At 41.2% G+C, this 15,525-nt stretch overlaps 1 protein-coding gene across 1 annotated transcript in view; it reads right to left on the bottom strand.

The window, feature by feature from the left end:
- Positions 1 to 15,525, bottom strand: part of GUCY1A2 (guanylate cyclase 1 soluble subunit alpha 2) — a 184,475-nt gene that overhangs the window by 77,936 nt on the left and 91,014 nt on the right. The window lies entirely within an intron of this gene.

Consider the following 15,525-nt stretch of genomic DNA (forward strand, 5'->3'; position numbering starts at 1 on the left):
TACTCCCTGTCCCTCAATATATCCATTAGCTATATTGATAATTATCTGAAATATTAGTTGTCCTAATGTTTTCTGTCTCCCCTGTCATTCGGATAATTGAGGTCATGCTGCAGTCACTGATTTTTCTCTTTAATACTGTATCTTATAATTCCAGGAAGAAAAATCTGCTATATAAATTACAATTGAAAAATTAAAGCTGAAAATTATCCACACTTGCTGAACTTTTCATGATGTAATATTTAAAACACCCAAGGAAACATTAAAGAAATGCATTTTTTTTTAATGATTATTTTTCCTTCATTGGCATTAATTAAATGTTTTCATTTTTTTCTGATTTGTGACCTATATTCCTACGAAAGAGAGAGGAGAGGAGAGGAGAGGAGAGGAGAGGAGAGGAGAGGAGAGGAGAGGAGAGGAGAGGAGAGGAGAGGAGAGGAGAGGAGAGGAGAGGAGAGGAGAGGAGAGGAGAGGAGAGGAGAGGAGAGGAGAGGAGAGGAGAGGAAGGCAGGAAGAAAGAAAACAAATTTTGAAAAAAACACCTTTTTTCTGTATATTCTATTATAGATAACTTTACTGCTCAGCTGAGCCACAGAGTTGCATTGCTTGGAGCTGCAACACTGCAGTTTCCCTGGTGATCACCCAGCAGATTAGCATCTGCCAGAACGTCAGCTTTTTTTTATCTTTCTCTAACAATCGTCGGTAAAATTGCCACCTCAGTTTCTTTGGTTGATGAAATGCTGTTAACATTTCTCTTCTTAGTTAAAAATGAACAGAATCAGCACTAATGTTAAGGACCCTTGAATACTCCATTGCCTCTTACAGTCAATTCCACATGTTACTGATTGTTTCAATGGGAGTGAGCAATACATAGTTTTTTGGACAACAAACATCATATCCATTTGCAAAAGTCACGTAAAGTCAAGCTTTGAATTAATCAGTGAAGCATTCTAAGAGACCCTATTGAGAGACAGCACAATACTCATGCTTGCTGATGATGGGAGTTATTCCAGTGCCAATATAACAAAAGCCATGAAATTAGGAAAGAAATAACTTTTCTTTGATGTTGATGTTGATTGTATGACAGAAATTAAAATGCAGTGAAACTTCTTTTTACTCAGTCAAAATACACTCTATGCATGAAACAACATAACATGGCATTAAACTATATTAGTTTAATGCCATTTTATGTTCATTCATTTTAATTGATATGATTATTTAATCATGTTAAATAGGTGTAAATATACACCACATGAAAAGTAGATGGCACAAGCAGGGAAGAAGCAATATTTCAAGCAGATAGGCTGCAAGTTGGTAAGATGTAGACTACACAGGTGAGATTCAGCTCACCTAGCCAGAGACAGTTCTAGTATAGTAATTTGAATTTGAGTTATTCATTCACAGTTCTCTTTACAGTCAATGGACTGCAATGGGAACTCTAGCAGTCATCTGACCCGTGCTAAGCATCTCCGTCAGGAAAAGATGAATCTCACACTAAAAAAGATTCACCCTCACCCTACAAAATCATACTTTTTCAACTATGAGGATAGTCTAGATGGCTAGTTCTATATTATAATAGTTCTATAAAAGGCTGAGGGATTTGGGTCTCTTCAGTCTGGAGAAAAGACGTCTGAGGGGTGACCTTATCAACACTTATAAATACTTAAAGGGTGGGTGTCAGGAGGATGGGGCCAGGCTCTTTTCAGTGGTGCCCGGGGACAGGACAAGAGGCAATGGGCACAAACTTGAACACAGGAAGTTCCACCTAAACATGAGGAGGAACTTCTTTACCCTGAGGGTGGCAGAGCACTGGAACAGGCTGCCCAGAGAGGTGGTGGAGTCTCCAACTCTGGAGACATTCAAAACCCACCTGGACGTGTTCCTGTGTAACCTGCTCTAGGTGACCCTGCTCTGGCAGGGGGGTTGGACTAGATGATCTCCAGAGGTCCCTTCCAACCCTATGATTCTATGATTCTATGATATTATAAATAGTATAGTTTCACCTCTGTCTCAGAACTACAGAAGAGAAAGTTCTAACAAGGCTACGTGAAGAGGCAGAAGTGCAGACTGAACATGGAAGGGAACAGAGGCAGGTGAATTTTAGAAACAGGGCAGAGCAAGTCCTGGGAAAACAAATAGTCCTTCAGGAAAGCTGATCTCTAGACAGACACATGAACCAGTGGAAAACCTTTCTACACACCATATGTCAGTTTCCTTTACACTCTTAGAGATAAATCCAGACTCAGAACAGCATTTATTGGAGAATATGAAGTTTAAGTGATTCTTACGATTACATTAGCAACAAAATCAATTAATTCTAGCGTATTAATTTTGTTTTGATTATAATTTAGTTGCTTAAGGAGAAAAGGTAGGGTATGTCCCTGGTTGTCTCTTAGTCAAAGTAAGTCCATATGTACTCCTCAGCCTGGACTTACTGGAGCACATCTTAGCTTCCTGCACATCTAGGTTGCACTTCCATGGTAGCATATAAATATATGAAGAGGTAGTTTCTTAAATTTCATCCCAGCATGAAGCCAGGATTCAGGATGGGAATGCACCTGAAACTGGAAGCTGGGAACTGTTCTCAGGTATTGCAGTAAAAAAAACGTGCCTTCCCACAAGTTTCATTATCTTGTTTATCCACACTTCATTCCACCTGCAAGACTGAACTACATAGTATCTCAACACGAAGTATTTCTTTTATGAAAGCTGAAATACCTTCCCTCCAAAGCAATAGAACAAAAAATCAGCCTTAAGATTAAGTTCTTGCAAGTATAGAAACTATAAGAAACCTTTGAAGTTATTAGTATTTCCCAATGGGCTTTTCTTTCATCTGTTTCATGCCCTAAGTTGTACAGCAGGAAAATTAGGAAAAGGCCATGGTATATGGCAAAGTGGCGCTGCAGACGTATCATTTGGGTTTCATTATTCGTGTCCATGACTTCTAGTTCAGCAGAAAACAGGATACCTTTTTAACTGGTATGGGACAAAGACTGAAGAAAATGGACATCCTCTCCATTCTAGTTTTACATTGTCAGCAATCTCAGCACTCACGTAATTTCACGGAATCACGGAATTTTTTCAGAGTTGGAAGGGACCTCTAGAGATCATCTAGTTCAACTCCCCTGCCAAAGCAGGATTGCCCAGAGCACATTACTCAGGACTGCATCCAGGTCTTGAAAGTCTCCAGAGAAGGGAACTCCACACCCTCCCTGGGCAGCCTGTGCCAGTGCTCTGTCACCCTCACCGTAAAAGTTTTTTCTCATATTTGTTCGGAACTTCCTATGTTCCTGCTTGTGCCCATTACCCCTTGTCCTGTTACTAGGAACCACTGAAAAGAGTCTGGCTCCATCCTCCGTAAACCCACCCTTTAGATACTTGTAAACGTCAATAAGGTCTCCCCTCAGCCTTCTCTTCTCCAGGCTAAAGAGTCCCAGCTCTCTCAGCCTTTCCTCATAAGGGAGATGCTCCAATCCCTCCATCATCTTTGTTGCCCTACGCTGGACTCTCTCCAGTAGTTCCCTGTCTCTCTTGAACTGGAGAGCCCAGAACTGGACACAGTATTCCAGTTGTGGCATCACGAGGGCAGAGTACAGGGGGACCAAGTTATTTAGTATCCATATTCTACCTCAAGACATCATTGACATCCCCCATATTTCCTTCTACTCAAATCCTTCTCCAAAATTTATCTCTGCAAATCAGTAATAACCTCACAACATTGTCATTCAGGTTGGGACTCACACTACTCAGTATCAGACACAGAAAAATTAAGCCTCAAATTTAAGCTACTCATCTGTACTCTTTCTATAGTCTCTGAAGAGAAAAATGAACTTCCAGAGCATGATGTATTCCATCCTGAATTCTGCAAACCTCATTTTTTACCCACTTACTACAGCAGGAGCCAGGATCTTTGCTTAGTTGCCTCTTTCCACACCCGCACTGTCATTTGGTATGCAAGACCCCTCCCACACTTTTTCTGAGAAATGGATGAAAACCCAGCTTGTGTGGGAGATGATGGCCACAGACTGGGACGGCTTAGTTTGTGCAACTCTCAGAAGACTCTAGGTGCGCTGTTATCTTCTCATGCATGACTCACCCTATGCCTTTGAAAGTGCACTACAGAGTCCATGTTGCTGCTCCCATGAAGTACCCCAAAACAGGAAAAAGATTACATGAGTGTGTTGGCTGCTAGTGCTAAGATACTGTTTGTCAGCACAACAGCAAGATTCTGTTTAGCTCAAAGAATCCTCTATCTTGGTATGCATATTTTGGCATGCAGATCACGGATGTTATTAATCACTAAGTGGGAGAGAGGACAGACATAAAGTATTTCGGGCAGCTTATGGTAGAAGACTTGAACAAGACGCTTAATCTAAAATACAGATTCTAAGGAAAGAAATGTCAAAAAAACATGCTGGAGAGAAACTAGGTAGGTTATTCCACTGAGAGGTGAAGTGTGTGCGTGTGCTTTTTCTCTAGAGGTGGTGTAAGTGCAGTTCAGGAAAGACTCCACTGAGCATGGCCTAAGTATACTTGATCCTGAAGTAGCTTCAAGATCTATATTTCTGTCTATGTAACGAAGAGTGAGTACTGACCTTTTTCAAATTAATCAAAACCTGTTTGTTTTCTTGATGTTGTGTGAATGCAAATTAAAGCCTAGTTCAGTCTGTATTTTGAAGTATTCAATATGTTTTTCCACTGCACAGATTTGGCAGAAAAGCTATGAAACACAGTTGAGTTGTGCAACACCATGAAGCTCAGAAACATCTGTCAGCTTAAAATATTTAGATTTGGGGTTTTTTGCTGGAAATTAATTCTACATGTTGGATACAATATTATTTATAGATTCCCAAAATCTCTCGGATACTATACTATACCTCCTATTTTTTAAAGGTTTTAAAAGTTTTCAAGATAGGATTTGAGGATAAGACTGTCTTCAAATGGACCCAAGAATCTCCTTCAGTTTCTACCTTAGTGTTGGATTGTCTTAGCTTCTGCCTTTCAACTTTTCAAAATTAACTCCTAAGCAGTGAAATCTCGTGCGTAAGTTTCAAGGTAACTCTGCAAAGCTTTTATGACGCTGCATTCTGCTTTTGGAAGTAACTCAGTGTATGGACAACCCCTCCCATGTGAGCAGGAATGGATTCCATGTGTCCACCTATGAAGTTCAGAAATCTGTTCATCTGGTAAAGCTTATTTTTTAAAAGAAATGTCTTACTACAAATCCCAGCTTCTTTCCCGAGAGCCTAATTATGAAGCAATTGCTCTTACCAGGCCTGAGGGCGTTTTATTTTTAGTGAGTTTAATGATGCTACATGCTGGCAAGTTCAGGAGCATTTTGCAGGAAGAGCTGTATCCGAACTCCTTCTATAGCGCCTACTTAGCAGTCTTAAGTATAAATCTTTCAGTATCCAATATATGGAGGAACTCTTTCATCTACACATTAATTCAGAGTGATGTTTTCTTTACAAAAGGAAAAGAGACAAATAGTACTTGCTGTGTAGACTTATTATCTAGTATTTTAAAAGTGGTTTTTTCACTAGTTATAATAGAGACATGCTAGAAGACTTACAGTTTACATGATGTCAACATTAGGTTTGCACACAACAGTCGTGGAGTACAAAAGTCATAGTGCATAAGGGATTTCTCTGTTCTGTAGGCAAGTACAAAATCGCAAAAATCACACCAAATGATGTCTGATGAATAGAAAATATCCTGGCTGGCATTCTGCCTTATGTGAGGTAGTTGCAATGTCAAAGTAAAGAACTGTTTAACAAAATAAGCAAATATTCAAATAATCATGCATAGCTTAAGATACACATTTCAGTTTAATGTGACTGCCCTTCTCCAGATGTCAAGAGTGGTGTTAATTTGCTATAGGTATCCCTGGTATTAAAACTACTACTGAACAACATCTTCCTCAAGGTTACATAAGCTTTAATTTATGTCTTTAAATTCATATGTTAGCTAGTTTCTCTTAACTTACCTAACTATCCTCCATATTCATTTAAATAATTTAAGAAATTAAGGTGCAGTTCTGAATGCTATTTGCATGAATGAAAATGCTGCATCTTGGCGTACTCAGGTATATGAAGGGACAGCAATATGTTGTCACAGTTGTGCTATGTATCCTCTAGATCTGACACAATACTGGACTGTTTAAATATAAATAGCCTACGCTGATGGAAAGTGAAATCAATTTTCTCCATACCCTCATAGGGACTAAAATTTAGAAGGTGGGAAAACATGACACAAGAAAACAAAGAATTTAAGTATTAATGGTGGGGTTTACAAAACATAGCATCAGGGAGACCTGTATGCTGCAGCAGGCACCCCCAGAAGAGGATACCCTTACCGGTCCCATCCAAATAAAAAGTCAGAATATGGCCAGGGTTTGCACACAAACCAAGGACTTGGGAAGCACTCCCAGGACCTGTAAGTTGGACATAGGCTGCAAGGCTCCCAAGCAGCTTGAGAGAAATGGAGCAGGACACTTATAAAGAAATGTGTGCTTTTCAGACAAAAGAAAAGTGGCAGGAGAGATACAAATGAGAAAAAGAGAAAGAAATATATACAAGCACAGTGTTCCTGAAGAAGAAACTATATACAGAAGCAGAAGTCTTAGACTCTTTAGAGGATTCTTGGGTGATGAATTGCCTAAAGCAGGGTAACACACACAGATGTTTTAGTGCTTTGTGCAGGTCTGTATGTTTGTAAAGTAAAGAATAACTCTTTTGGAGCCTGCATGTCTGCTTCAGTTGCAAATCTCCCTAAAGACAAAAAGTGTAAATCCTCCACAAGGCTGCAGAAAAATACATGTTTAAAGTAATGGGAAGATTTAAAATATCCTGGAGCTCTTGGGTGGTGATACACCAGATCTGCAGGGAAAATCCAAGGAATCTTTTGTGTTTTGTTCAGGGTTTTTTCCACCTAACTCAAGAACACTTCTGAGTTCCCACAAAAAAATAGGCGCCTCAGCTTTGCCCAGACTTCATAATGGAGTGAGACACACGTGTGTGACAGTAAGTCCACGTGCAGCCAGAGAGTTCAAGGAGAAAGTCGGTGTTATAGCCTGCTCAGAGCAAGAAAAAGAAGAATCAGAAGCCCTTTGTGGTGGGACCTGAACAGAGCAGCGTGCTGAAGGGCAGCTCTACCAGGCTGGGTGGCACCACAGAGAGAGAGATTTTGGGCAATGGAACTGTTCTTCTGTTACCTGTTTTCTTCTATTACACATTCAAAACCCACTGACTTTAAACTAACAGGAAGAAGCAACACCTAGTACACCAGTAATCCCCAAAACTGCACCTATTCATATCATATTGCTCATACAAGAGTATCAGTATCATTTATATATTTCAATTGCACTTCATCATAATCTTCATATTGCAGATGCCTAAGCTGAAGCTAAAAGAATTTGAAACCTTCTCAGAATGGTCATGTAGTTGCACTGAACTTAAAAGGTTAAAACTGCAGAAGTGATAGAAATAAGATAAAAATAGTGGCCATAGATTTTACATGAAAACTTGGAGACTATGGTTTTTAGCTTATGAAACATAAAGCTTGGAAAACCTCAGAATAGTCTGAAGCTCAGGACTCCTGACATTGCAGTATTCCTAGTGGGAGGTGTCCCTGCCCATGGCAGGGGGTTGGAACTAGATGATCTTTAAGGTCCCTTCCAACCCAAACCATTCCATCATTCTATGGTTATCATATTGGTTATCAAGGAGGGATAGTCATGGCACTGAGAAAGTACTGATATTTTCTGTAAAATGAATACTGATTTCTGCAACTTAAGCTATCAGTAAAAAAAGGTAAAGTGGTGTTTTTAGAAAATATGAGTTTAAAATTAGGTTCCTAAAAGCATTATATCACAACCTCAGTATAAACACTTTTCAGAACTGGTGAGTATCAGTCTCGAATGACTTCAGAGCAGTCCAGACTTCCCACACTTTTCAGTCTCAGGTCTTTACATCAAACAAAAATTAAGGCTGTAGCAGAGTTAGGTGTATAAAACCAGAAAATTACAATCTGACATACTAGCTGTATCATTCAGAAAAAAATAAATATCATTCAGTGTAAAGTGACTGAAATAATGTTGCCAGGAATAATAGCCAAAGAGAACCACACGGAAGCTGGTAAAGGAATTTGTGGCATGTGCGTGGCAGCACTCAGACAGTCAGTTTAGCCAAATAATGAAGCCAAAAAGAAAGCAGAAATTCACAGAACAAAGTTGTGAATTCTAACTATAACATTAACCTGTGGAATTATATTGTCTTATTCAATAAATATTCAATATCGTTTCAATTAAAAGTTTGACAACAAAGATCATAGAATCATAGAATCATTTAGGTTGGAAAAGACCCTTGGGATCATCAAGTCCAACCTTCAACCCCACTCTACAAAGTTCTCCCCTACACATCATCCCCTAACACCACATCTAAACGACTCTTAAACACATTCAGGGATGGTGACTCCACCACCTCCCTGGGCAGCCTATTCCAGTGTCTGACCACTCTTTCTGTGAAGAATTTTTTCCTAATGTCCAGCCTAAACCTACCCTGCTGCAGCTTGAAGCCATTCCCTCTTCTTCTATCGCTAATTACCTGGGAGAAGAGACCAGCACCAACCTCTCTACAATCGCCTTTCAAGTAGTTGTAGAGAGTGATGAGGTCTCCCCTCAGCCTCCTCTTCCTCAAACTAAACAGTCCCAGCTCCTTCCATCGCTCCTCATAAGATTTATTCTCTAGGCCCTTCACCAGCTTCGTTGCCCTCCTCTGCACTCGCTCCAGCACCTCGATATCTCTCTCATATTGAGGTGCCCAAAACTGGACACAATACTCAAGGGGTGGCCTCACCAGTGCTGAGTACAGGGGGACAATCACCTCCCTCCTTCTGCTGGTCACACTATTTCTAATACAAGCCAGGATGCCGTTGGCTTTCTTGGCCACCTGGGCACACTGCTGGCTCAAGTTCAGCTGCTTGTCAATGAGAACCCCCAGGTCCTTTTCTGCCAGGCAGCTCTCCAGCCACACTTCCCCAAGCCTGTAGTGATGCATGGGGTTGTTGTGGCCCAAGTGCAGGACCTGCCACTTGGCCTTGTTGAAGCTCATTCCATTAGCGCTGGCCCATCGATCCAATCTATCCAAGTCTCTCTGTAGAGGCTCCCTATCCTCATGTAGATCAACACTCCCGCTTAGCTTTGTGTCATCTGCAAACTTGCTGATGATACACTCTATGTTCTTATCAAGATCATTAATAAAGACGTTAAACAGAAATGGTCCCAACACCGAGCCCTGAGGAACACCACTTGTGACCGGCCGCCAGCTGGATTTAACTCCATTGACCACCACTCTTTGGGACCGCCCATCCAGCCAGTGCTTGATCCAGCAGATCGTATGCTCATCCAGGCCATGAGCAGCCAGTTTTTCCATGAGAATTCTATGGGGAACAGTGTCAAATGCATTTTGAAAGTCGAAGTAGACAATGTCCACAGCCTTTCCCTCATCCAATAATCGGGTCATCTTGTCATAGAAGGAGATCAGGTTCGTCAGGCAGGACCTGCCTTTCATAAACCCATGCTGACTAGGCCTGATCCCCTGCTTGTCCATTATATGACTTGTAATGGCAGTCAAGATGATCTGCTCCATGACCTTCCCTGCTACCGAGGTCAGACTGACAGGCCTACAGTTTTCTGGATCCTCCTTTCTGTCTTTTTTGTAGATGGGCGCTACATTTGCTACCCTCCAGTCCATTGGGACCTCCCCAGTTAGCCACAACTTCAGGTAGATCATGGAAAGTGGCTTGGCAAGCACGTCTGCCAACTCTTTCAGCACTCTTGGATGTAACCCATCCGGTCCCATAGACTTGTGCGCATCCAAGCGGTGCAGCAGGTCACTGGTCACTTCCTCTTTAATTGTGATGACCTCATTCAGCTTCCCCTCCCTGTCTCCTAGCTCACGAGGCTGGGTGTCCAGGGAACAGCTAGTTCCACTGCTAAAGACTGAGGCAAAGTAGGCATTGAGCACCTCAGCCTTTTCCTCATCCTTTGTGACTATGTTTCCCTCTGCATCCAATAAGGGAGGGAGATTTTCCCTAATCCTCCTTTTGTTGTTAATGAATTTATAGAAACATTTTCTGTTATCCTTAACAGCTGTAACTAGGTTGAGCTCTAGCTGCGCTTTGGCTCTCCTAATTTTCTCCCTGCATAGCTTTGCTATACCCTTATAGTCTTCGTGAGAGACCTGCCCCCTCTTCCAGAGGTCATAGACTCTCCTTTTGTTCCTGAGGTCCAGCCAAAGGTCCCTATTTAGCCAGGCCTATCTCCTTCCCCACCTACTTGTTTTTTGGCACACGGGGACAGCCTCCTCCTGTGCCTTTAAGACTTCTCTCTTGAAGTATGTCCAGCCTTCCTGGGCTCCTATATCCTTCAGGGCAGCCTCCCAAGGGACTTTGTCCAGCAGTCTTCTGAACAGGTCAAAATTTGCCCTCTGGAAGTCTAAGGTGGCAGTTTTACTAACCCCTCTCCTTGTTTCCCCAAGAATCAGAAATTTGATCATCTCATGATCACTGTGCCCTAGACGGCCACCAACCTTTACTTCCCCCACAAGTTCTTCCATGTTCACAAGAAGCAGGTCCAGGAGGGCACCTTCCCTCGTCGGCTCACTTACCAGTTGTGTGAAGGAAGTTATCCTCCACACATTCCAGGAACCTCCTGGATTGTTCCCTCTCTGCTGTGTTGTATTCCCAGCAGATATCCGGGAGGTTAAAGTCCCCCACAAGAACAACAGCAAGTGACCGTGAGATTTCCCCCAGCTGCTTATAGAAAGCTTCATCCGCCTCACTGCTTTGGTTGGGAGGTCTATAGCAGACTCCCACAGTGATATCAGCTTTATTGGCCCTTAACCTCATCCAAACACTCTCCACCCCATCATCAGTATACTTGATTTCCGAGCTTCATAGCATTCTCTAACACACAGGGCCACTCCTCCACCTCTCCTTTCCTGTCTGTCCCTCCTGAAGAGCTTGTAGCCATCAATTGTGGCACTCCAGTTGTGTGAGGCATCCCACCACATTTCTGTGATAGCCACTATGTCATAGTTTTCCTGGTGCATCATGGCTTCAGGCTCCCCTGTTTGTTGCGCACACTGCGTGCATTGGTACAGATGCACTTCCGATGAGCTAATGATTCCAACACCTTTTTGTGAGTGTGGGCCCCACTTCCCACCAGACCCCTCTCAGGTGCTTCCATGATTTCTAAACATCTATCCTTTCTTTCAAATGAAATAGCAGATGAGAGTCCTCACTAGTCCACCATCCTTCAAGCCCTGGCATGCTTCCCTTGGGTTTATTCCTGACAGGCACAGTTATCTCCCCTTCCACCCTCCTATCTAGTTTAAAGCCCTGTCAATGAGCCCTGCCAACTCCTGCCCCAAAATTCTTTTCCCCTTCCAGGACAGGTGCATCCCACCTGCCACCAGCAGGCCAGGTGTCTCGTATATCAACCTATGATCAAAAAGATGTATAGCAAAGAAATTTTTGCAGTTCATTTTCAAAAACATTTGTGACTCTCTGCTTAGACATGGAAAGTGGGACTCAGCACTTCATAGAAAGTGAAGTTTAGCGCTAGGGGAAAATCTGCAAATGTATTCAAGGACAAATGTTGCACTGTCCAGAGAAAGGATAAAGAAACTAACACTTACAGGAGCAGGCCTGGTTCTGCTCTATTTGGCTTGGCATTACCCAGCCAGATATATATAGCCACCCATCCAGTGCATAAAAACAGCCACAGTATGTGCTGTCTTTACTCCATGCAGTAGTTGAAGGGTGAGGGAGGGAAATGGGGTTGTTTCAGAAAGTAAACTGAGGGAAAAAGAGCTGGGAAAGTAGGCTTACATAGGCAAAAGGACTCAACAAAAGAAAATAATTAAATGATCCTATGTCAAAGACATATTACTTGGAGGGAGAAACAGAAGCTGCAGGAATCTTAAGCAGGGAAGATTTCAGTCTGCAGAGTTAAGTTTTAAATGCCAGCAGCCGTGGCTGCAGCATATGTAAATAGCTTATTTAATAAAGAGATGGTTTAGCTGGAGCATTGTTTCCCAGCACTTGGCTCATAAACAACAGGACCTCAGATACAGAGAAAAACAGGTCAAAACAAAGACACAGTCAGGCCAACCAGTATGTATTTTACCCAAAGCAATTGCTTTCAAGATATACTGAGATCTTCCCTCTCCCGTTACTTCTGCTCCTGTAGTCGATGTTTCTACTTACGTGTCCAAAGACACTAGCTTACTGAGCATCTGCATCTACAATGCTTTGATTTGCACTCCCTGCTTGACAGCATCTTTTTCTCCCATTCCTCAGTTCCAAGCCAAATATAATTAGCACAGATAGTCAGCAGCACCAGTTTCCAAATGCATTGCCAGGTCTCAGTTCTCTCACATCCTCTCCCTTCTGTGATTTCCCCAAGAGTGTCCCTCTTGATCTTTCATCAAGGCTATATGTAAGCAGATTCCTTCTAAAGTTTCACTCTCTAAAGCACAGATTCTTCCAGATTGCTACAACTGTCACCCAGACTTGTATCACCATGCATCTCAATTACTGCAACGTTCTCCCTCATCCTGGACAAATGTAACCTGTCATTTCTGGTATCCATTCAAAATGCTGCTGTGAAGTTCATTTTCTGAGACCATCATCTGCTTCTGTCATTCTTACCTATGCATCCATCCATTGGATAACCTTTCCCTGCCTCATCAGTTATAGCTATTTACTTTCATTTCCAAGAAATTTCAAAGTCTAATTCATTCCCCTTCAGCCTTCTCCAGGCATTTCTTATTCTGTATGTCATAGCTCATTATGCTTGCGCTCTGTCTGACTTGTTAAATGCAAGGATCTTTGTTCTTCTTTCTGTGCCATACTTTTCTGTAAACATCCCTGAATGAATAGTATGAGACGATTGAAAATATTACATTCATTATCTGGGTCCAAGATTAGACGCAACAAGGTTCTGAATTCAAAAAGCTGTAACAGTAAGGCTGGGTGAATAGCTTACAGCGTAGAATTTATTTAATTAATTTTGCTTAATTTTCTGTTTACAAACCGGTGAATTTGGTATTAAGAAGTACTCACCAAATGATCTTTGCAAATTATTCTTGCCATGTTGCTTAAAAACAAGCAAATGTGAAAACTGATCTGTTTTGATATGTATAGATCACATGATAAATTTCTGTAGCCTAATTACAGGAGTATATCTTAGAGGCAGGCTGTAGGTACAATTACTGGTGATTACATATCTAAAATTCACTGCCTGACAATAACTTCTAAAATTATAGTTGTTGTGGTGGTGATCATTCCTAGCAATAAGCTTACCTTCCAGAATATCATCTGAAACAGATGAAAAAGATATAAACACACAAGTTATTTTTATTTTAAATGCAAATGCTTTTTCAAGAGAATTGTCATTTTATTTTAAGCCTGATTGTCTGAGGAAAAGGAAAAGGGTTCATTGCCTGAGTTTTGTCTTTCTATAATGGTTAACTGAGTCATTTTCACTTAACCCTACAGTAACTTTTTAGGCTTGTAGTTAAAAAATAAATGAAAAAAAGATTTGGGGGGAGAAAAAAAAGGTACACAAAGCTCCAAAATAGCCACAGTGCACACTGCCTTGCTCATGAGTGGGCTGTGGAGGGAAGCAGGGAATATCTAGGGCTGCTCAGGGCTGCTCCCTACATGGGAGTAGGGAGATGGAGGAAAACCCAGGATGAAAGGATCTGAGAACAACTGGCTATATTAAAGCAGTAACAGTGGACAAAAGGTGTTAGAGGTGTAAGACATCCTTCCATAGAAAAACAGGTTTTGTTTATTCCCCTGCTCATAGAATTACATGGGGTTCTTAGCTTTCTGGAGTTTATTTTTTTCCTGAATGCATATATCTTATCTTGCCTATCTCAGCAGCCATCATCTTATTTCACTGGTCAGGACAGTATTTCCATACGGTAATATGTTTCTATGTGAAGTGGCACAAAGCTAGGTGAAAGGCTGAAAGCCATGGTCTAAATTCTATGATAATCATGACCTATGTATAAATATTCCTTCTTAGTATTCTCACAGGACTCAATCAACCTTCCTTCCACACAGGTCATAGAGTTTTACATACTTTATTTCCTATTCCCATGCAACCATAGTTTTCAACAAAGAATGTCCTGAATGCTTCAAAACAGCTAACTAAAATTAATCATCTGGGAAAACACTAACTACACCCATGTACCAGATACAGAACGTGAAACAGGGTCACTAGGCATCACTCTCGACTGTGGGTCAGAAGTTCCTCAAGTCCCGTTCTCAGAGCTGGCTCAAGATCCAGTGCAGCAACCCCAGATTAATACAAACTGAGATCAAACTTCCAGTCTTTTCTGACTTTATCATCATAACGATTTTCAAGTGAGGGTTGGTACCTTCCATTGCAGTCCTCTCCCAAAATGGCTTCTGAGCATTAGTAATACAAACCCATCACCCAAGAGCACAAAATTTATTTACAGCGTGACCTTTTACTTCAGTATACTGTCCTACCAACATATACTATGTTCAGTTCTATCTGTTGTATGTATTGTAACTTTTCATCCACAATTATTATTTAGATGGGTAATTAATATTTTTGGATGCCTATTAAAGTGTATTAGAGGCTAAAAATGAAAATGACAGCAGTCTTGTGAAAACCTTTTCTCTATAGTCTATCAACAAATTCTATTTGAAACAGCTTGAAAACTGGTGATTTAGTTTGCAAGCGTTGGGCAGAAAATGAAGTCAATACATAATTTTAAAATTCAGGGTTTTTATCTTTGGTGTATTCAATTATAAAAAGGAATTTGCTCTGTTTTTCCTATCAAAAAATTAAAAGTATTCCATATACAAAACATATTCTCTGTAGATTTCACAGGATAATTACACAGATCATACCTTACCTGCATTTATTAAATTCTACCTCCCCTCCTTTTTCTCTCAAATACATACTGGACACCAAACCCACTGAAGAGAAGTGAACGTGATGAAGTCCGTAACAGGACCAATACATGCAACATCTCCTTTTCTGCAGAGCAGTAAAGGAGCATGGCACCCCGGTGCCGTGTCCCACTCATTCCATTGACTATGAATGGACATCTGCTCTCCTCTTCCTGTTTTTCAGTGGAAATTTAAATCTCTTATAACACTTTATTTTAGTGAATCCTCTGCTTTTTATGGAAAAAATAAATTCTTTCAGGTGAGAGATAAGTGCCTAAACCCTAAACCATTCAAGTTTCAGCTGAAACAGAAAGTATTTCCAGGAGCTGCAGCTTGGTCTAGGATCATCACTGTGCACTTCATTACCCTTAGGACACAGTGGCTGATGTGTCACCTAAAGGAAACCAGGCTATAATACAGGAGATGTACATTCCTATAGGAAAATGGCAATATGAGGCATATATTCCCATGAGGGAACCATGATGACAGCTCAGCATCAAAGTGTTTTACTTTCAATGGGCATATTTCAGA

The sequence above is a fragment of the Chroicocephalus ridibundus genome, chromosome 1 (genome assembly GCF_963924245.1).
Source record: "Chroicocephalus ridibundus chromosome 1, bChrRid1.1, whole genome shotgun sequence".
Taxonomy (NCBI): Eukaryota; Metazoa; Chordata; class Aves; order Charadriiformes; family Laridae; genus Chroicocephalus; species Chroicocephalus ridibundus.